The 23,570-nt window shown below is 37.7% G+C and overlaps 1 pseudogene; it reads left to right on the top strand.

The window, feature by feature from the left end:
- The window catches only part of LOC130841569 (ferritin light chain-like), a 30,312-nt pseudogene extending 8,406 nt beyond the window's left edge, over nucleotides 1–21,906 (top strand).
- The last annotated feature ends 1,664 nt before the right edge of the window (nucleotides 21,907–23,570 follow it).

Raw genomic sequence — 23,570 nt, 5'->3', positions numbered from 1 at the left:
ACTATAAAACTCCTAGACAAAAACGTAGGCAGAACACTCTATGACATCCATCAAAGCAAGATCCTTTTTGACCCATCTCCTAGAATCATGGAAATAAAATCAAGAATAAACAAATGGGACCTCATGAAACTTAAAAGCTTTTGCACAGCGAAAGAAACCATAAACAAGACTAAAAGGCAACCCTCAGAGTGGGAAAAAATAATTGCCTATGAAACAACGGACAAAGGATTAACCTCCAAAATATACCAGCAGCTCATGAAGCTTCATACCAAAAAAGCAAATAACCCAATCCAGAAATGGGCAGAAGACATAAATAGACATTTCTCCAAAGAAGACATACAGATGGCCAACAAACACATGAAAAGATACTCAACATCACTAATCATCAGAGAAATGCAAGTCAAAGCCACAATGAGGTATCACCTCACACCAGTCAGAATGGCCATCATCACAAAATCTGCAAACAACAAATGTTGGAGAGGGTGTGGAGAAAAGGGAACTCTCTTGCACTGTTGGTGGGACTGTAAGTTGGTACAGCCACTATGGAAAACAATTTGGAGGTTCCTTAAAAAACTACAAATAGAACTACCATGTGATCCAGTAATCCCACTTCTGGGCATATACCCAAAGAAAACCATAATTCCAAAAGAAACCTGTACCATAATGTTTATTGCAGCACTATTTACAATAGCCAGGACATGGAAGCAACCTAAATGCCCATCAACAAATGAATGGATAAAGACGATGTGGCATATATACACAATGGAATATTACTCAGCTATAAAAAGGGATGAGATGGAGCTATATGTAATGAGGTGGATAGACCTAGAGTCTGTCATACAGAGTGAAGTCAGGAAGAGAAGGACAAATATTGTATGCTAACTCACATATACGGAATCTAAAAATGGTACTGATGAACTCAGTGACAAGAACAAGGATGCAGATACAGAGAATGGACTGGAGAACTCGAGGTATGGGAGGGGGCGGGGGATGAAGGGGAAACTGAGATGAAGCGAGAGAGTAGCACAGACATATATATACTACCAACTGTGAAATAGATAGTCAGTGGGAAGTTGTTGTATAACAAAGGGAGTCCAACTCGAGGATGGAAGATGCCTTAGAGGACTGGGGCAGGGAGGGTGGGGGGGACTCGAGGGAGGGGAGTCAAGGAAGGGAGGGAATACGGGGATATGTGTATAAAAACAGATGATTGAACTTGGTGTACCCCCCCCCCCAAAAAAAAATGTCATTGCTTCTTATGGTCAGGTTATACAATAGTGTGACCTCATCCCTCCCTAAGTTTCCCACCCCAAAGCATTACATAGTTGTGTTTCTGTATAATTTTTCCAATGAACTAGCTTAACCTGATAAGAATAACTGTTATTGCTAATGGTACATCCCATGGTAGAGAAGCTGAGGATGATATAGCCTTCAGGTCCTAGGAGCTTTTTGACAGTTTTAGAGAATAGCGGAACTGTTGTAGGCTTCATTTCACCACTGCAATTAACATGATTCCCATACCCTGGATTTGAGAAGCAAACAGGGGCGTTTTTTGCCTTGGCTTGGGTCAAGGTACTACCCAGGGTCAACGTAGTACCCAAATATGATAATTCACAGTATTTCACCTTCATCAATATAGTATTAATTCCAACATTTTTGATGCTCATTTTTTTCACAATGCAAGATTGAAAACACCAAGGATGGATAATCAGTTTTTTGTGTGTTTGTATATACAAGCTTAAGGATGGTGATATTCAAAATATTTAACAGCCAGTGTGGCACAGGCAACAATCAGTCATTATAGATACCCTTGTGGTTGTATAGGTGAACACTAGCTGAATACCAGTTCTAAGCATAAATCTAAATTACCAGAGGCAACTGCAGAGAAATTGCAAAGGAGAGGAATAACACATAGTGTGGCTTTTTCGACACAGATATGGGAGACAAAAGTAGTCTCAAAAATGTTTGAAAACTAGAAGTTTAGCAAGTTCAAAATATGCTGACACTGACACTGACTCTTGCTTTCATTTCACATTTACGAGTCTTGTGATTATATTGGCCCATCCAGACAATATGGTTATAACCTCATCTCAAGATCTTTAAATAAATTACATCTGAAAAATCCCTTTTGCCATTTAAGGTCGTATATTCATAAGTTCCAGGGATTAGGATTCGGTTACCTTTGGGGAACGTTATTCTACCTAAAACATACCAAAGAATTAAAATGATTAACACATTCTAACTCTTACTTAAGGCTAAATTAAACCTACCTGACAAGCCGATTTTTTCTTCTTAAACTAAATTATCTGCATATAACTCAGAGATGTCAAACAATTTAGAAATAAATTTAAAAAGCAAATTATTTATATATCTCATATGGTAAAGTTTCTCATCTTTAGTCAAGACCAGTAAGATCAGAGATTATAAAAAATTTTTTTTCAAATCAGCAAATTTTTGAATCGGTGTTTATAAGCCAATTATTAGTATATATTTTCATGTGCTTTATCAAACATTTGAGAAACTGGAAAGAAAAGCCTCAATAACAGGAGGGAGACTGAGAAATTCACAAATATGTGAAAATCAAAAGACACACTGCTAAACAACCCATGGGTCAAGGGAGAAATCAAAAAGAAAATCAACCTAGGAATAAACCTAACCAAGGAGGCAAAAGACCTGTACTCAGAAAACTATAAGACACTAATGAAAGAAATCAAAGACGACACAGATGGAGAGATATACCATGTTCTTGGATTGGAAGAATCAACATCGTGAAAATGACTATACTACCCAAAGCAATTTACAGATTCAATGCAATCCCTTTCAAATTACCAACAGCATTTTTCACAGAACTAGAACAAGAAATTTTACGATTTGTATGGAAATGTAAAATACCCCGAACAGCAAAGCAACCTTGAGAAGGAAAGACTGAGTTGGTGGAATCAGGCTTCCTGACTTCAGGCTATACTACAAGGCTACATTGATCAAGACAGTATAGTACTGGCACAAAAACAGAAACATAGATCAATGGAACAGGATAGAAAGCCCAGAGATAAACTATGGTCAACTCATCTATGACAAAGGAGGCAAGGATATGAAATGGAAAAAAGGCAGCCTCTTTAATAAGTGGTGCTGAGAAAACTGGACAGCTACATGTAAAAGAATGAAATTAGAACACTCCCTAACATCATACACAAAAATAAACTCAAAATGGATTAAAGACCTAAATGTAAAGCCAGACACTATAAAACTCCTAGAGGAAAACATAGGAAGAACACTCTTTGACATAAATCACAGCAAAATCTTTTTTGATCCACCCCCTAGAGTAATGGAAATAAAAACAAAAATAAATAAGTGGGACCTAATGAAACTTCAAAGCTTCTGCACAGCAAAGGAAACTATAAGCAAGACGAAAAGACAACCCTCAGGATGGGACAAAGGATTAATCTCCAAAATATTTAAACAGTTCATCCAACTCAATATCAAAAAAAAAAACAAAACAACCCAATCAAAAAATGGGCAGAAGACCTAAATAGGCATTTCTCCAAAGAAGACATACAGATGGCCAAGAGGCACATGAAAAGCTGCTCAACATCACTAATTATTAGAGAAATGCAAATCAAAACTACAATGAGGTATCACCTCACACCAATTAGAATGGGCATCATCAGAAAATCTACAAATAGTAAATGCTGGAGAGGATGTGGAGAAAAGGGAACCCTCTTGCACTGTTGGTGGAAATGTAAATTGATACAGCCACTATGGAGAACAGTATGGAGGTTCCTTGAAAAACTAAAAATAGAACTACCATATGACCTAGCAATCCCACTGCTGGGCATATGCCCAGAGAACACCATCATTCAAAAAGACACATGCACCCCAATGTTCATTGCAGCACTATTTACAATAGCCAGGACAAGAAGCAACCTAAATGTCCATCAACAGATGAATGGATAAAGAAGATGTGGTACATATATACAATGGAATATTACTCAGCTGTAAAACAGCAATGAAATTGGGACATTTGTAAAGACATGGATGGACCTAGAGACTGTCATACAGAGTGAAATGAGTCAGAAAGAGAAAATAAATATCGTATATTAACACATATATGCGGACTATAGAAAAATGGTACAAATCAACCAGTTTGCAAGGCAGAAAGAGAGACCCAGATGTAGAGAACAAACATGGACACCAAGTGGGGAAAGTGGGGAGGGTTGGGGGGGGGGATGAATTGCGAGATTGGGATTGCCATATATACATTACTAATAAGAAAAAAAAAATACCAAATTGTACACTCTAAATATATGCAGTTTACTGTCTGTTAACTGTATCTCAATAAAAGTTCTTGAAAAAAAAAAAGAAAAGAAAATCAGATAGTATCTTGAGACAGACAAAAATTAAAATACAACATACCAAAACTTATGGGATACAGCAAAAGCAGTTCCAAGAGGGAGGTCTACAGCAATAAATTCCTACATTAATAAAAAGAAAATCTCAAATAAACAACCCAAGTTTACACCTCAAGGAATTAGGAAAAGAAGAACTAAGCCCAAAGTTAGTAAAAGGGAGGAAATAATAAATATGAGAGCAGAAATAAATGAAATAGGGACTAGAAAAAAATCAAAGAAACTAAGAGGTGCTTTTTTTTGTTTGCTTTTTCTAGATAAAGAAAGCTAAGTGAAATTTAGCTAGGCTGACCAAGAAAAAGAGGATTCAAAAAAAAAAAAAAAACTACCCAAATTCTAAATGAAAGAGGAGAGATTTATCCAACTGACACCACAGAAATATTAATACAAAGGACTGTAAGAGGCTACTATGAACAATTATATGCCAATAAATTGGATTACCTAGAAGAAATAGAAAATTCTTAGAAACATAAAACCCACTAAGACCTCTAGAAATATTAACAGGACAATAATAACTAAGGAGTTTGAAAAGATGGGGGAAAATTTCTTTGACATGGGTCTTGGCAATGATTTTTTTTGGACATGACACAAAAAGCACAGGCAACAAAAGCAAAAATAAATGAGTAGGACTACATCAAACCAAAAAGCTTCTGCACAGCAAAGGAAATCATCAACAAAATGAAAAGCAACCTACTGAATGGGAGAAAATATTTGCAAATCATATATCTAATTAGGAGTTAATATCCAAATATACAACTCATTAGCAAACTCATACAACTCAATAGCAGGAAAACAATCCAATTAAAAAATGGGCAGAGGACTTGAATAGACATTTTTCCAAAGAAGACATACAGATGGTGAACAGACACATTAAAAGATGCTCAACATCACTAATTAGGGAAATGCAAATCAAAAACACAATAAGATATCACCCACACCTGTTAGAAAGGCTATTATCAAAAAGACAAGAAATAACAAGTGTTGGCAAGAATGTGGAGAAAAACGAACTCTCCTGTACTGTTGGTGGGATGTAAATTGGTGCAACCACTATGGAAAATAGTACAGAGGTTCCTCAAGAAATTAAAAATAGATATACCATATGATCTAGCAATCCTACTTCTGGGTATATATCTGAAGGAAATAAAATCAGTGTCTCAAAGAGATATCTGCATTCCATGTTCAGTGCAGTGTGATTTCAAGAGATGGAAACAACCTAAGTTATCATGGATGGAAGAATGGATGAAGAAAATTATATACATATATATGTATACACACACACACACATATATGTATATATATAAAATTATATATATAACTGTATATATTAATAATTAAGTATATATACAATTATATATGTATATATGTGTGTGTGCATATACATACACACACACACACAATGGAATATTATTCAGCTTAAAAAAGAATGAATTCTTGCTGTTGGTGATAACATGGATGGACCTGAACAGCATTATGCTAAGTAAAATAAGGAAGATGGAGAAAGATCAACACTCAAATGTGAAATCTAAAAAACACTGCCATAGAAACAGAAAGTAGAATGGTGGTTGCCAGGTGCTGGGGGGTGGAGGAAATTGAAAGATAATGGTCAAAGTGTACAAACTTTCAGTTATAAGAAGAATAAGTTATGAAGATCAATTGTAGAGCATGGTGACTATAGTGTATTATCTACTTGAAAGTTGCTAAGAGAGAAGATCTTGTATGTTCTCATCACACAGAAAATAACTGTAATTCTGTGAGGTGATGAATGTATTGACTAACCTTATTGGGGCAATTATTTCACAATACATATGTGTATCAAATCATCATGTACACCTTAAACTTACATAATATTATATCTCAATTATATCTCACTAATGGTGGGGGGGAAAACAGCCACTCTACTAGGATACATGAATTGGCACTGTTAAGCAATATTTTAGAATGAAAAGAAATATTTGGACTTATAAAAATATTGAATGATTATTGCTATAATTATTCCATATATTTAAAAAGGTACTTTGCCAGGTATACTGCTGGTCAGGGATTCTCTCCAACACATATGTCAAAGCAGAGATCCAAGGGTGACAAGAAGGCAAAAGCATTTAATATGATAATTAATACTGGACTGCTGACTTCTTAAACTCTTTCTAAGAGTAATAAAAATAAACCTCTAACTTGTTTAGATAAATGTCATTTCTGGACCTTGTTACCATTAATATAGTTCCAATTGCTACAGTTCTAAAAGTCTTTCTTAATTCAAAATTATTGCGCATTGGAGCAACTGACAAGGTCTTGAGGCAGGAAAAAATAAATAATGAACTGGAAGACTTTGTTGCCAGAAAAGAAAATGCCTTTAAAACAGATCTACAGTAGGGTTAAAAGATCAAAGCTGTACCCTATAAAAGCTCCCACTGGCCAAGTTGTGAAAAACTGAAAAATCAAAAAGAGAATAATAATCACAATGATTTGGAACTTGTTTTCTCTGTGAAAATCCTTGGGTCCTAATGATACCTGCAAATGTAAAAGTTAATTTAAAATGTACAAAAGTTAATTATAAATATAAAAGAAGATGACTCTAACAGAAGAATATGCTTCAATACAATGGCAGAGTCTTCTCTTCAGACTATAAACTTATGTCTGCAGCTGTCCTTCCTTCCCTGAGGCCTCAGAACCATGTTCAGGAAGACAACCCTGGTCAGCAAATTCTAGAGGGAACTAACTAGCCTTGCCTCCAAGAGAATTGGCCAATTCTGGGGGAAGAAAGATGGCAGTGAAGTAGAAGGACATGGAATGCATCCACAGCTGCATCAGGAATGCACCAAAAGATGCAATAATTCCCATAGAGAACCAGCTGAACACCAGCAGACAACCTTGGACACCAGAAAGGACTGCAAAGATCCCAACATAACTGGGTAGGACAGAGGGGAAAAAAAAAAAAAAAAGGAGAAAGAGGAGGAGAAGAAAGGAAAGGAACGGGTCCTACATCCTAAGGTGGGGGGATCTGAAACAGAGGAGAGATTGCCAAATTCAGGGAAACGTCCCTTATCTGATGGGGAAACCCCTTTTCCAATGGGGAATTTCCCTGGGTCAGAAGGGAGGCATTTGGGACTGTTCAAAGAGGGTGAAGCGGCTGAGCTGTGGCAGAAGGGAAAGAGTGAGAAACACACAGAGTGTCTGCACCACGGCTCAGTGTGCCCAGACTGAGACGTCGATTCACAGCTGAACAGGGGGTTTGGGAGCTGGAATGTGGGAACTGGAGAACTGGTTCAGGGTGAGAAACATTGCTGGCAGTGGGGAGATGGACTGAGAGGACGGGAGGGAAGAAATCTGCAGTGGAGAGTGCCTAACACAGAAAGCTGAGCAGCCATAGTGGGGGCTGGATACTGCTGACTCACAAGCAGCAGGGAGGAGCTGCGGGTGTAGCCTCTCTCTTGGCGCCTGCGACAAACAAAGGAAGGACCCTTGTGGGCCTAGCTAATGCACTCAGGGATAAGAAAGGCCCCCGGGCGGGGCTGGCTGAGAGTGCCTGCAGCCAAGAGCCAAAAGCCTGCAGAGTGGCCCAGCTCTGGAGACATTCTGTTTACATTTGAGCCACTGGCATCCCTCTGCAACAGGCATCGCCAACTGAGCCGCCATGACCCAGGCAGGGCACCCTGGCAGAGTTGTAGCAGGGGGGAGGACTTACGGTTGGAGTCGCGCTCTTCTCCTGAGCCGCCCAAGCCGCCGTGACCCAGGCAGGGCGCCACTGCTCACTCACTCCCAGGGGAAGGAGCCACTATCGTACCCTCTCTCTCCCCACACACCAGCACTTACAGACAAACAATAAAGGAAGCTCTGCTCATCACAGAATAATACAAAAAGCCCAAGGTGGGTAGAAGGACACTTACAGCTGAGACCCCAAGGAAACAGAAATATTAGTATTAATTCCATTGATCTGGTCTATTCTGGGGTCAGTTCTAGTTTTGCTTTTTGTTTTGTTTTTTTTTGTTTTTGTTTTTGTTTTTTGATTAATTACGATCTTAGTCCTAAGGGATCGACACATTTTATAACATATTTTTTTATTCTATTTTCATTTTTAGCCTTTTTACATATTTTTATTTCTAGCTAAGATTTTGTAGTGCTGTTATCTCTCCTACCTTCTTTTCATCTCTATCTTTCATACATTTCTATTTTTCTTTTTCTTTTCATATTTCCAGTCACACTACGCTCTCCTGTTGCCCTGTTTTCTAACCTTTTTTAGATTATTTTATCTCAATATACTTATAAGCAATATTATCAGTCTGCTCTGTTTCCTTGCTTTATTCTCCAGATGACACACTGCTTTGGTATTTATTATTAGGTTTTGTCTTTATCATAGTTTTAAGTATAATCATCTGATTTCATTCTGAGAATCTTCAGTCTGTCTGGTGGTACTCTTGCTCTTTATTATATTTGATCCTAGCTTTCAAAATCTCCCTGGATTTGTGTTTGTGTGTGTGGTGGTGTTTGTTTTGTTTGTTTGTTTGTTTGTTTGTTTCTGTTTTTGTTTTGTTCTGTTTTGGTTTTGAATTTATCTTGGTTTTCTCTTTGATTGTCTGATAGCATACTGGGGTTCTTCTGTCAGGTCTTTCTAGTGCCTTATGTTCTACTGGATTCAGTATTTGTGTGTCTTATACATGTATGTGTTTCTGTGACTTAGTATTTGTTTGACTCAACACTGCCATTAGTCTGGGGCTTGGACAGTCTTCTATAAACCCCTTTATTGCTGGGACAAGCAACCTCTGAAGTTTGGACTACCATGAGAAAACAAAGAAACACCATGCAGGCAAAGGAGCAGTAAAAAAGACCCACAAGACCAAATAAATGAAGAAGAAATAGGAAAATTACCTGAAAAAGAATTCAGAGTAATGATAGTAAAGATCCAAAATCTCAATAACAAAATAGAGAAAATACAAGAAACAGTTAATAAGGACTCAGAAGAACTAAAGAGCAAACAAAGAGTAATGGACAACAAAATAACCGAAAATAAAAATACTCTAGATGGTATAAACAGCAGAATAACTGAGGCAGAAGAACGAATAAGAGAGTTGGAAGATAGAATGGGGGAAATAACTGCCACAGAGCAGGAAAAAGAAAAAAGAATAAAAAAAATGGAAGACAGTCTCAGAGAGCTTGGTGACAAGATTAAGCGCACCAACCCAGAAGAAGAAAAAAAGAAACGGTAAAGGAAATAATTAATCAAGTCCAAGAAGCGCAGAGAGTCCAATACAGAATAAATCCAAGGAGAAACACACTGAGGCACATTTTTTTTTTTTTTTTTTGGGATTATGGTTTTCTTTGGGTATATGACACCGAGGCACATATTAATCAAACTAACGAAAATTAAACACAAAGAAAAACTATTAAAAGCAGCAAGAGAAAAGCAAAAAACAACATACAAGGGAAAACCCATAAGGATAACAGCTGATCTTTCTGCAGAAACTCTGCAGAAAGGCCAGAAAAGAATGACACGATATACTGAAAGTACTGAAAGATAAAAACCTACAGCCAAGAATACTCTACCCAGCAGAAATCTCATTCAGATTTGATGGAGAAATCAAAAGCTTTCCAGACAAGCAAAAGTTAAGAGAATTCTGTACCACCAAACCAGCCTTACAACAAGTGCTAAAGAAACTTTTCTAAGCAGGAAAAACAAGAGAAGGAAAAGACCTACAAAAACAAACCCAAAACCATTAAGAAAATGGTAATTGGAACACATATGTCAATAATCACTTTAAATGTAAATGGATTAAATGCTCCAACCAAAAGACACAGACTGGCTGAATGGATACAAAAACAAGACCCTTCTATATGCTGCCTACAAGAAACCCACTTCAGACCAAGGGATACATATAGACTGAAAGGAAAGGGATGGAAAAAGATATTCCATGCAAATGGAAGTCAAAAGAAAGCTGGAGTAGCAATACTCATATCATCAGACACATGAGACTTTAAAGACTATTACAAGAGACAAGGAAGGACACTCCATAATGATCAAGGGATCAATCCAAGAAGAATAGATAACAATTGTAAATATCTATGCCCCCAATATAGGAGCACCTCAATACATAAGGCAAATGCTAACAGCCATAAAAGGGGACATCGACAGCAACACAATGATAGTAGGAAACTTTAACACCCCACTTACATCAATGGACAGATCATTCAAACAGATAATAAATAAGGACACACAAACTTTAAATGACACATTAGACCATCTCGACTTAATTGATATTTATAGGACATTCCATCCAAAAACTACAGATTACACTTTCTTCTCAAGTGCACATGGAACATTTTCCAGGATAGAACACATCTTGGGTCACAAATCAAGCCTTGATAAATTCAAGAAAACAGAAATAATATCAAGCATCTTCTCTGACCACAACACCATGAGACTAGATATCAATTAAAGGAAAAAAACTGTAAAAAATACAAACACATGGAGGCTAAACAATATGCTAGTAAACAACCAAGAAATCACTAAAGAAATCAAAGAGGAAATCAAAAAGTATCTAGAAACAAATGACAATGAAAACTCAACAACACAAAATCTATGGGGCACAGCAAAAGCAGTTCTAAGAGGGAAGCTTATAGCAATACAGTCCTACCTCAAGAAACAAGAAACATATCAAATAAAAAATCTAACCATACACCTAAAACAATTAGAGAAAGAAGAACAAAGAAACCCCAAAGGGAGCAGAAGGAAAGAAATCATAAAGATCAGAGCAGAAATAAATGAAAAAGAAAGGAAGGAAACAATAGCAAAGATCAATGAAACTAAAAGCTGGTTCTTTGAGAAGATAAACAAAATTGATAAACCATTAGCCAGACTCATCAGGAAAAAAGGGAGAAGATACAAATCAACAGAGTTAGAAATGAAAAAGGAGAAGTAACAACAGACACCACAGAAATACAAAACATCATGAGAGACTACTACAAGCAACTATATGCCAATCAATTGGATAACCTGGAAGAAATGGATACATTCTTAGAAAAATACAATCTTCCAAGACTGAACCAGAAAGAAAATAGAACATATGAACAGACCAATCACAAGTACAGAAATTGAGACTGTGATAAAAAATCTCCCAACACACAAAAGTCCAGGGCCAGATGGATTCACAGGCAAATTCTTTCAAACATTTCAAGAAGAGCTAATACCTATCCTTCTCAAACTCTTCCAAAATACAGCAGAAGGAGGAACAATCCCAAACTCATTCTACGAGGCCACCATCACCCTGATACCAAAACCAGGCAAAGATGTCACAAAAAAAGAAACTTACAGACCAATATCACTGATGAATATAGATGCAAAAATCCTCAACAAAATACTAGCTAACAGACTCCAACAGCACATTAAAAAAATCATACACCATGATCAAGTGGGCGTTTATCCCTGGGATGCGAGGATTTTTCAACATATGCAAATCAATCAGTGTGATATATCATATCAACAAATTGAAGGATAAAAACCATATGATAATCTCAATAGAGGCAGAAAAAGCTTTTGACAAAATTCAACATCCATTTATGATAAAAACTCTCCAGAAAATGGGCATAGAAGGAAATTACCTCAACATAATAAAAGCCATATATGAAAAACCAAAAGCCAACATCGTTCTCAATGGGGAAAAACTGGAAGAATTCCCTCTAAGAACAGGAACAAGACAAGGGTATCCACTCTCACCATTATTATTCAACATAGTTTTGGAAGTTTTAGCCACAGCAATCAGAGAAGAAAAGAAAATAAAAGGAATCCAAATTGGAAAAGAAGAAGTAAAATTGTCACTCTTTGCAGATGACACGATATTATACATAGAAAACCCTAAAGACTCTACCAGAAAACTGCTAGCACTCATTGATGAGTTTAGTAAAGTAGCAGGATACAAAATTAATGCACAGAAATCTCTTGCATTCCTATACACTAACAACAAAAAAGCAGAAAGAGAAATTAAGGAAACTCTCCCATTCACCATTGCAACAAAAAGAATAAAATACCTAGGAATGAACCTGCCTAAGGAGGCAAAAGATCTGTATGCAGAAAACTTTAACACATTGATGAAAGAAATCAAAGACGACACAAACAGATGGTGGTACATACCATGTTCTTGGATTGGAAGAATCAATATTGTGAAAATGACTGTACTACCCAAAGCAATTTACAGATTCAATGCAATCCCGATCAAATTACCAATGGCATTTTTCACAGAACTAGAGCAAGAAATCTTATGATTTGTATGGAAACGCAAAAGACCCCGAATAGCAAAAGCAATATGAGAAGGAAAGATGGAGTTGGTGGAATCAGGCTTCCTGACTTCAAACTATACTACAAGGCCACAGTGATCGAGAGAGTATAGTACTGGCACAAAAATAGAAAGGAAGATCAATGGAATAGAATAGAGAACTCAGAGGTAAACCCAAGCACCTATGGGCACCTTATCTTTGACAAAGGAGGCAAGAATATACAATGGAAAAAAGACAGCCTCTTCAAGAAGTGGTGCTGGGAAAATTGGACAGCTACATGTCAAAGAATGAAATTAGAACACTTCCTAACACCATACACAAAAATAAACTCAAAATGGATTAAAGACCTCAATGTAAGGCCAGACACTATAAAACTCCTAGACAAAAACGTAGGCAGAACACTCTATGACATCCATCAAAGCAAGATCCTTTTTGACCCATCTCCTAGAATAATGGAAATAAAATCAAGAGTAAACAAATGGGACCTAAGGAAACTTAAAAGCTTTTGCACAGCAAAAGAAACCATAAACAACTTAAGAAGACAACCCTCAGAATGGGAGAAAATATTCGCCAATGAAGCAACAGACAAAGGATTAATCTCCAAAATATACAAGCAGCTCATGCAGCCTAATACCAAAAAAGCAAATAACCCAATGCACAAATGGGCAGAAGACATAAATAGACATTTCTCCAAAGAAGACATACAGACGGCCCACAAACACATGAAAAGATGCTCCACATCACTAATCATTAGAGAAATGCAAGTCAAAGCCACAATGAGGTATCACCTCACACCAGTCAGAATGGCCATCATCACAAAATCTGCAAACAACAAATGTTGGAGAGGGTGTGGAGAAAAGCAAACACTCCTGCACTGTTGGTGGGAATGTAAGTTGGTACAGCCACTATGGAAAACAGTTTGGTGCTTCCTTAAAAAACTAAAAATGGAACTACCATATGACGCAGCAATCCCACTCCTGGGCGTATACCCAGAGAAAACCAGAATCCAAAAAGAAACATGTACCATAATGTTCATTGCAGCACTATTTACAATAGCCAGGACATAAGCAACCTAAATGCCCATCAACAGATGAATGAATAAAGAAAATGTGGCATATATATACAATGGAATATTACTCATCCATAAATAGGAATGAAATGGAGCTATATGTTATGAGGTGGACAGACCTAGAGTCTGTTATACAGAGTGAAGTAAGCTAGAAAGAGAAAAACAAATACCATATGCTAACATATATATGGAATCTAGGGGAAAAAAATGGTACTGATGAACCCCATGACAGGACAAGAATAAGGATGCAGATGCAGACAATGGACTGGAGGACATGGGGCTGGGGGGGCAGGGTGTGAAGGGTAAGCTGGGATGAAGTGGGAGAGTAGCATAGACATATATATACTACCAACTGTGAATGGATAGCTGGTGGGAATTTGCTGTATGACAAAGGGAGATCACCTCAATGATGGGTTATGCCTTGGAGGGCCGGGATGGGGAGGGTGGGTGGGAGTCACGGGAGGGAGGGGATGTGGGGATGTGTGTGTGGGTACAGCTGATTCACTTTGGTGTACCTCATAAGCTGGTACAAGAGTGTGGATCAATTATATTCCAATAAAGAGCTTAAAAACACAAACAAAAAAACATATGGACACCAAGTGGGGAAAGCAGGGAGGGTTGGGGGGGAATGAATTGGGAGACTGGGATACCAAATTGTACACTCTAAATATATGCAGTTTATTGTATGTTAAAAAAAATAAAAAATAAAGTAACAAAAAAAACAAACAAAAACAAAAGACACGTTCTGAACTAGTGAACAAAGATGGAGAACACACACACGCAAAAATACAATGGCAACATATTCAGGATTTCCTATTTTTTAAATTTTCTTTTCATTTTAGTTATGGGTTGTTATAAAGACTTGTATCTCCTTTAAGTAATTAGTATTGGCCATAAGGAACTGTAGGAAAGCTACATAATTCTCCAAAATTAGGCACTGTATAAAATCAGAACAAATAAGCAGCACTGTGTTCAGACACAATGACCTGACAAATGAGTACAGCAATGAGTTGCAAGATGATAAGATTTGCTGAAATTCCAGAGACAGGAACTGATCACATAGACACAATGCATGCTTTTCTTGGAGCAGACACATTTAGATAACCTAATATCTAGTAATAAGTTCCTATAAGGTATTATGAAGTAACTTTTCAATAGAGGAAGAATACTCCTAGGTCAAAACTTGATGGGCATGTAAGTAGAAAGAGACACACAATCTGAGATCAGGTGTGGATTTGGAAATTCCAATTGAATTAGCAACGAATCTTAACTCTACAGGGGACCCAGCCAGTAGATTTTGGCTTAGATGTGAATCCCTTTTAAAGATAAAATTACAGCCCATGTCTTGGCTACAATCAGCAATCATGGTTGATCTGACATTGCACTCCTTCTCCTCAGGATCTACTAGTATTTGTGTAATCTCACGTAGAATTACACATGCATAGGATTAATAAAGAAATAGGACAAGCCTTCAATGTTGATATTTTAATATTGGTTTCAGTGTACATATAGTAATATAGTAAAAATTTGTATATTATGAAAGTATTGGAAAGAATTGAGAATCTTTGACATATTGGACTTACTGTATAGATACATTTAAGAGCATTTGACTAAGTTTGTAATCAACATTTAAATGTGTAACAATACTTACTGTATTTTAATGATATTACTTGTGCAAGAATATTTGAATTTTTTAAATTGATTCATGGAAATATAACTTTGTTGAGTATCAGAAAATAGTGGTAAATATTCCTCTCCATACACAATGTCCTTCTGTTAGCAACATCCCCTGCAACACTTGTGTATGGCCCATAATATCTTCTAAGGGTCAAACTCCATAAGAAATGATCATTTCTCAAACAATGTACAGACATAATTTTTAGTGAGTATCCATTCATATTCAAATTTAAATAATGATGATAAAACCAGTATGAGCTGTACAGATTACACACACACACACAAAACAAAGGATGTACAACAAAAGAAAAACTACACCATGACAAAAAGCATTCTAAAAAGTATTTTCATTATCTTAAAGAAATAAGTGACAAGGTTATTTTTCTTTTTCTTAAAAACAGCACAAAACCATTTAATGTTTTGTGCAAAGGCTTTAAAGAACATAATAAAAACATAACATTGTAAATCAACTATGCCCCCATATAAAATAAAAATTAAATTAAAAATAAATAAATAAAACATGCTAAAAAGAAGATGACCATAATAAACACTTAAGTAGAGAGACGGAAACAAATTGTGAGTTGCTAGGGCTAAGAAGCTAAGGAAGAAAATAAAAACAATTCAGAGATTAAAGGAAAATTAGAATCAACACAAATGGAACAGGCATGAATGAAAACATAATGAAGAACATGGCTAGCAGGCATATTATTACCAAAACAAAACTGAAAAGATCAGACCTGAAGAATAATCAACTATTATGGAAATGATAAATATGGAATAAAAATTAAACAAAAAAATATTTAAATGTAAAATATAAGTTTTCAATGAAATAAAGATTTTAATGCATACACCAAAAGGGCACATTGTCTCTAGAGAAACTGAAATGAAATGCTTAATTCCAAGGCATAGGGTGGTAAACCACTGAACATTAAGTGTATTAAAACTATATAAACGAAGACGAAAGGACAACCCTCAGAATGGCAGAAAATATTTGCAAATGAATCAACAAAGCATTAATCTCCAAAATATACAAATACTTCATGCAGCTCAATATCAAAAAAACAAACAACCCATTCAAAAAACTGGGCAGAAGACCTAAACAGGCATTTCTCCAAAGAAGACATACAGATGGTCAAGAGGCACATGAAAAGCTGCTCAACATCACTAATTATTAGAGAAATGCAAATCAAAACTACAATGAGGTATCACCTCACACCAGTCAGAATGGGCATCATCAGAAAATCTACAAACAGTAAATGCTGGAGAAGGTGAGGAGAAAAGGGAACCCTCTTGCACTGTTGGTGGGAATGTAAATTGATACAGCCACTATGGAGAACAGTATGGAGGTTCCTTGAAAAACTAAAAATAGAATTACTATATGACCCAGCAATCCCACTACTGGGCATATACCCAGAGAAAACCGTAATTCAAAAGACACATGCACCCCAATGTTCTTTGCAGCACTATTTACAATAGCCAGGACAAGAAGCAACCTAAATGTCCATCAACAGATGAATGGATAAAGACAATGTGGTACATATATACAATGGAATATTACTCAGCCATACAAAGGAACGAAATTGGGACCTTTGTAGAGACATGGATGGACCCAGAGACTGTCATAGAGAGTGAAGTGAGTCAGAAAGAGAAAAACAAATATCATATATTAACACATATGTGCAGTATATAGAAAAATGGTACAGATCAACTGATTTGCAAGGCAGAAAGAGGGACACAGATGTAGAGAACAAACATATGGACACCAAGTGGGGAAAGTTGGGGTGGGGTGGGGTGGGATGAATTGGGAGATTGGGATTGCCATATATACATTACTAATAAGAAAGAAAATGTCAAATTGTACCCTTTAAATACATGCAGTTTATTGTATGTCAATTTTATCTCAATAAAAGTTCTTAAAAAAACTATATAAACAGACATTGGCAGAGGCAAAGCAAGTTGTGCACAAGGTGATGGAAAGTTGACTCTTGAGCAATGTGTGTGTATGTGGGGGGGGGGCGTTAGGGGCAACCTCCCCTTGTTTACCCACCTCCCCCTGCCCAGTCAAAAATCCACCCATAGTGTGCTCACTCCCTCTTGCAAGAGCACCGGAATTACAACTAAATGCTGAACAATCATCAACAGAAAAACACTGGAACTCACCAAAAAAGACACCCCACATCCAGAGACAAAGGAGAAGCTGCAATGAGATGGTAGGAGGGGCGCAAGTGCATTAAAATCAAATCCCATAAATGCTGGGCGGGTGACTCACATACTGGAGAACAGTTATACTGCAGAAGTCCACCCACTAAAGTGAGGGTTCTGAGCCCCACGTCAGGCTTCCTAACCTGGGAGTCCAGCAACGGGAGAAGGAATCCCCAGAGAATCAGACTTTGAAAGCCAGTGGGATTTGATTGCAGGACCTCCACAGGACTGGGGGAAATAGAGACTCCACTCTTGGAGGGCACACAAAACAGTGTGCTCACCAGGACCTGGGGGAAGAGGCAGTGACCCCATAGGAGACTGAACCAGACCTACCTGCTGGTGTTGGGGGGTTGCCTGCAGAGGTGGGGGGCAGCTGTGGCTCAACGAGGAGACGGGGGCACTGGCAGCAGGGGTTCTGGGAAGTGCTCATTGGCGTGAACCCTCCCAGAGTCCACCATTAGCCCCACCAAAGAGCCTGTAAGCTCCAGTTCTAAGTAGCCTCAGGCCAAACAACCAACAAGGTGTGAACACAACCCCACCCATTAGCAGACAAGCAGATTAAAGTCTTGCTGAGCTCTGCCCACCCAGCCCTACCCACCATCAGTCCCTCCCATCAGGAAGCACGCACGAACCTCCTAGATAGCTTCCTCCACAAGAGGGCAGACAGCAGTATCCAGCAGTATCAGCAGTATTTCGTCTTGTGGAACTGAAAACCACAGCCACAAAAAGACAGAGAAAATGAAAAAGCACAGGACTTTGTACCAGATGAAGGGACAGGATAAAACCCCAGAAAAACAACTAAAAGAAGAGGAGATAGGCACCCTTCCAGAAAAAGAATTCAGAAAAATGATGGCGAAGATGATCCAGGACTTTGAAAAAAGACTGGAGGCAAAGATTGAAAAGTTTACCAAAGACCCAGAAGAATTAAAGAGCAAACAAACAGAGATATGCAACACAATAACTGAAATGAAAAATACACTAGAAGGAACCAACAGCAGATTAACTGAGGCAGAAAGGCAAATAAGTGACCTGGAGGACAGAATGGTGATCATCACTGATGCAGAAAAGAATAAGGTTAAAAGAATGAAAGGAACTGAAGACAGCCTAAGAGATCTCTAGGACAATGTCAAACACTCAACATTCACATTATAGGGGTCGCAGAAGAAGAAGAAGAAGAGAGAGAAAGGATCCGAGAAAATACTGGAAGAGATTCTAGTTGAAAACTTCCCTAACGTGGGAAAGGAAATAGCTACCCAGGTCCAGGAAGCACAGAGAGTCCCAGGCAGGATAAACCCAAGGAGAAACATGCCAAGACATATAGTAGTCAAATTGACAAAAATTAAAGACAGAGAAAAGTTATTAAAAGCAACAAGGGAAAAACGACAAATAACATACAAGGGAACTCCCATCAGGGTAACAGCTGATTTCTCAGCAGAAACTCTGCAAGCCAGAAGGGAGTGGCAGGATATATTTCAAGTGATGAAAGGGAAGAACCTACAACCAAGAATACTCTACCCAGCAAGGATCTCATTCAGATTCGATGGAGAAATCAAAAGCTTTCCAGACAAGCAACAGCTAAGAGAATTCAGCACCACCAAACCAGCCCTACAACAAATGCTAAAGGAACTTCTCTAAGCGGGAAACATAAGAGAAGAAAAGGACCTACAAAAACAAAAACAAAACAATTAAGAAAATGGTAATAGGAAGATACATATCAATAATTACCTTGAATGTAAATGGACTAAATGCATCAACCAAAAGACACAGACTGGCTGAATGGATACACAAACAAGACCCATATATATGCTGTCTCCAAGAGACCCACTTCACACCTAGGGACACATACAGACGGAAAGCGAGGGGATGGAAAAAGATATTGCATGCAAATGAAAATCAGAAGAAAGCTGGAGTAGCAATAGTCACATCAGATAAAATAGACTTTAAAATATAAAATGTTACAAGAGACACGAAAGGACATTACATAAAGATCAAGGGATCCATCCAAGAAGAGGAGATAACAATTTTAAATATCTATGCACCCAATATAGGAGCAGCTCAATACATAAGGCAAATGCTAACAACTATGAAAGAGGAAATGCAAGGCAGAGATAGAGACACATGTGTAGAGAACAAACACATGGACACCAAGTGGGGAAAGCAGGGAGGGTTGGGGGGGGATTAACTGGGAGATTGGGATACCAAATTGTACACTCTAAATATATGCTGTTTATTGTCTGTTAACTGTATCTCAATAAAAGTTCTTTTAAAAAAAAATACATGCATTGTAAACTCAGAAATTTATGATTATATATTACTTATGATATAAAATAAAGATGTTCTAAAAAAAAATCCACCCATAACTTTACAATCAGCCCTCCATATGCTGGTTCTGCATCCTTGGATTCAACCAACTATGGATGGGGTAGTACTGTATTTATTGAAAACCATCTGTATATAAGTGGTCCTGTGCAGTTATAGGTTTTTGTTCAAGGGTCAACTATATATTCACTTCAGCCTTCTACAAATCAGCATTCAACTCAAGAAGATTATGCAGCAAAGTTACCCCATAGTGAAAGAGAAACCGTGTTTCAAGAATTTTATAGCCAGCCTAGTTTTTCTGCAAGTGAAAAGACAATAGGAAATACTCTAAGGTAGGCAGTGAGCTGGGTTGTCCCGTGGATCTGTCTCTTGCTACAGAATCTGTCAAACAATGCTTATTTCATTCAGTCAGGGTGCAGAGATTTTTAAAAGCAAATACAGATCACTTAAAGGCAAAGAAATTCACAAGATGCTGTCAAAAGCAGCATTTCAAGAAAACTTTGGAGGGAGAAACCAAGTCCAGTCTTGCCTCAGCCCATTCTCAACAAAATCCATTTACCCTACTAAATTTAATCCAATCTTAGAAAATCCTGATCATGTACAATTTTTAGTGTTGCTTTTTCCAATCTTCTATCAAGTCTGTATCCATTACTTTATTTTTCCATCCAGAAACAATAAGCTACTTACTTTCTTTTTCATTAATAAAATGTAATTTCATTTCTTATACCTGCTTTACTGAAAATACACAACCTATTTTCCTACTGTATACTGAAATGTTCCTTTTATTATTTCTAGTAGCTTTAATTACATATTTAAATTAGAATCCTCAGCTCTTAAAACCTTAATTTCTTGTGAAAACTAAGAAGTAAGCAATTATGAACTTTTACATTAGCACTCTGTAGATTGGTAAACATAGATCCCAATAATAATTTCTTGAAAAATGTGCTTACAGTAAATATCTCAGGTTGGCACCAAACATATTTATTAATAGACATAAACCTTTAGTTTCTTTATAAAAGGAAGCCAATTTTCAGTAATTAATGTTTCATTATCTTATTTTGTTTGGAAAAGACCTACCTAATTCAATAAACTTCCATCATTTAACATAACTAAATTTTGTTACCAAGTACCTGAAGAAATAATAGAACAATTTGGAAAGGATTTAAAAATAAGTATTTAAAAATCAATGAAAGCAGGTGCTATGAATTAAGAACAGATGGAAATCTTGATAATATAAAGGCAGTGCACTGGGTGGTCCAGCTGCTCTGCCTCTTGCTACAGCAGTGTTTGGATGGAACAGACACAGGGACATCCCTCGCTCCAGCCTCCAATCACCCTCCAACATTTTTTTCAGTCGCCACCTTCAGAACCAGCCCCTCACCTGTCCTTGGCCACCGGGACCACCAACACCATTTTTTGAGCTTAACTCCTTATTAGGGATCAACCACGAGCTCCCAGATTCGGCAGAATGATTCCACCGGGGTGGAGACCACCGACAACCGCCTGGGCAACACGCATCTGCGGGCCTCCCGCACCTACCTGTCCCTGGGCTCCTGTTTCCACCACCGCGACGTGGCTCTGGAGGGCCTGGGCCGCTTTTTCCGCGAACTGGCCGAGGAGGAGCGCGAGGGCCCTGAGCGTCTCTTGAAAACGCAAACCCAGCGCGGCGGCCGCGCCCTCTTCCAGGACGAGCAGAAGCGTCTCAGGACGCGCGGGGGGAAACCCGGGACGCCGTGGAAGCCTCCGTGCTCGGGAGAAGAGCCTGAACCGGGCCCTGGGGGACCTGCACGCCCCGGCTCTGCCCGCGCAGACCCCCGCCTCTGCCACGTCCTGGAGAGCCGCCTCCCAGGTGAGCAGGTGCAACTCATCCAGAAGATGGGCGACCACCTGCCCAACCCCCGCAGGCCCGCTGCTCCCCAGGCGGGGCTGGGCCGGTCTCTCTTCCACAGGCTCACCCTCCAGCACGACTAGCGGCCTCCGGAGCCCAGCGGCCCTTGAGGAGCCCCTCTGGTATCACACCTTCTGCTTGAAGCCCCTCTCTGCAGCCACTTGGTGGCTTTTTAACCATCCTGGAGCCCTCTCCCAAGCCTTGGACCAAATGGAAACAATAAAGCTTTTTACAGCAAAAAGAAAAAAGAAAAGAAAGTACTCTAAGGCATATAATACCCAGAAAATACAGCTTCCTTCTTCTAAATTAAACTCACAAATACTACCTGATCATGAAATACAACTAATTAGTTGTGTGATTTAAAATAAAGAAATCAGGAATCGTGTAAACTTGATAATGAATCAATTTAAATTTACAGAATTGATCCTATTGTAAATTTAAGAGTTCGAAAAGAGTACATAAATGTTATAAAACTTGACAATAGTAAAAGTATTATATGTGAATAAAAGCTGAAGATGGAGAAGGTAAAGTTGGAATAAGTAAGTGGCTGAGTGCCAATTTCCTCAAATTTCCCAGAAAGGTGTCAAAATATATCATGTAGATTTGAAACATAAACACGCATTAACACCAAAATGGCTCCAAATTCTTTGTTTTTGAAAGTCTATTTTTTTAATTGTCATATCATTTAGATTTTCAAATAAACATTTATGTGAAGTGCTAGTATTCCATGTTTCCCTTCGGTTTTTTTTTTTTTTTCACAAAAGTAAATTACTTTGTAATTTAAAAACAGCACATAAAGTATTCTATTTTTGTAAAATGGGTAGAATTTTTGAGTATTTGAATTTTTATAAATGAGCATGTTTCAATTTTTAATAAACCATTACTATCATTTTTTTCTTAAAGTTACTTTAAAACATTTACGTTTACAGATGTCTTGTAAGGACTACCAGACACCAAGAACACACAAATAAAACGACAGGGTTAGATATGGCTAATCATTGTGTATCATTTGTAATTTAGAAGCCTGCATTAAGAATCCCATTATATTTGCAGAGACCTCACCAATCTTCGTCATTCTTTCATATTGCATTCACATAGATCAGACCTAACTGATTCTTAAGGAATAAGTGAGCAGTTGTGCTCTGCAACCACCAAGCTTCCAATTAAGGAAGTCCAATTAAAAGCTCATTTCTGTAATTGAGCAGAGATGTAATCAAGCTTAAAGAGAAGCAGAAGAACACGATGCATGCAGTTTATCTAGGGGAATGGGCAGAGTGATTCTGAACTTTAATAATTTTAAAATAATATCTGTGCTCTCATAAAGTGCATTAAATTTCTCCTCTGTTGCCTTTAAGATCAATAGCTAAAACAAAGCCACCATGCCAGCATAGTGGGAACAACTAAAATTCAAAATATGAATAAGGTTTGGAAGCATGCAGGTTTGCAGACCAAAAGCAATCTTTTAAGTTCCTTGCTTCCAAAATGGTTATAAAGCACGCATTCATAGGAAAGGTGTGTGTTATCTTCACGTTCCAATGAGCATATCCAAACCCTAAAAAAATGTAGAATTTTCTACTCCTTAGTGAGACTGTATCTAAATGAAATCACTGTTACTGTTTATTTAACTGAAATCTACATCTTTGACTAAAGTTACCCTTTATTTTTTTTTTTCGAGAAAACTGGTTTGATTTGACAGAAATTGTAATATGCTTAATTTACTGAAAAGTTTGTACTTCATAATAACACA

This window comes from Hippopotamus amphibius, chromosome X (assembly GCF_030028045.1).
Source record: "Hippopotamus amphibius kiboko isolate mHipAmp2 chromosome X, mHipAmp2.hap2, whole genome shotgun sequence".
In the NCBI taxonomy this organism is placed as follows: domain Eukaryota; kingdom Metazoa; phylum Chordata; class Mammalia; order Artiodactyla; family Hippopotamidae; genus Hippopotamus; species Hippopotamus amphibius.
The sequence above is the reverse complement of the archived record's forward strand: the minus strand, read 5'-3'. Positions and strand labels throughout refer to the sequence as shown.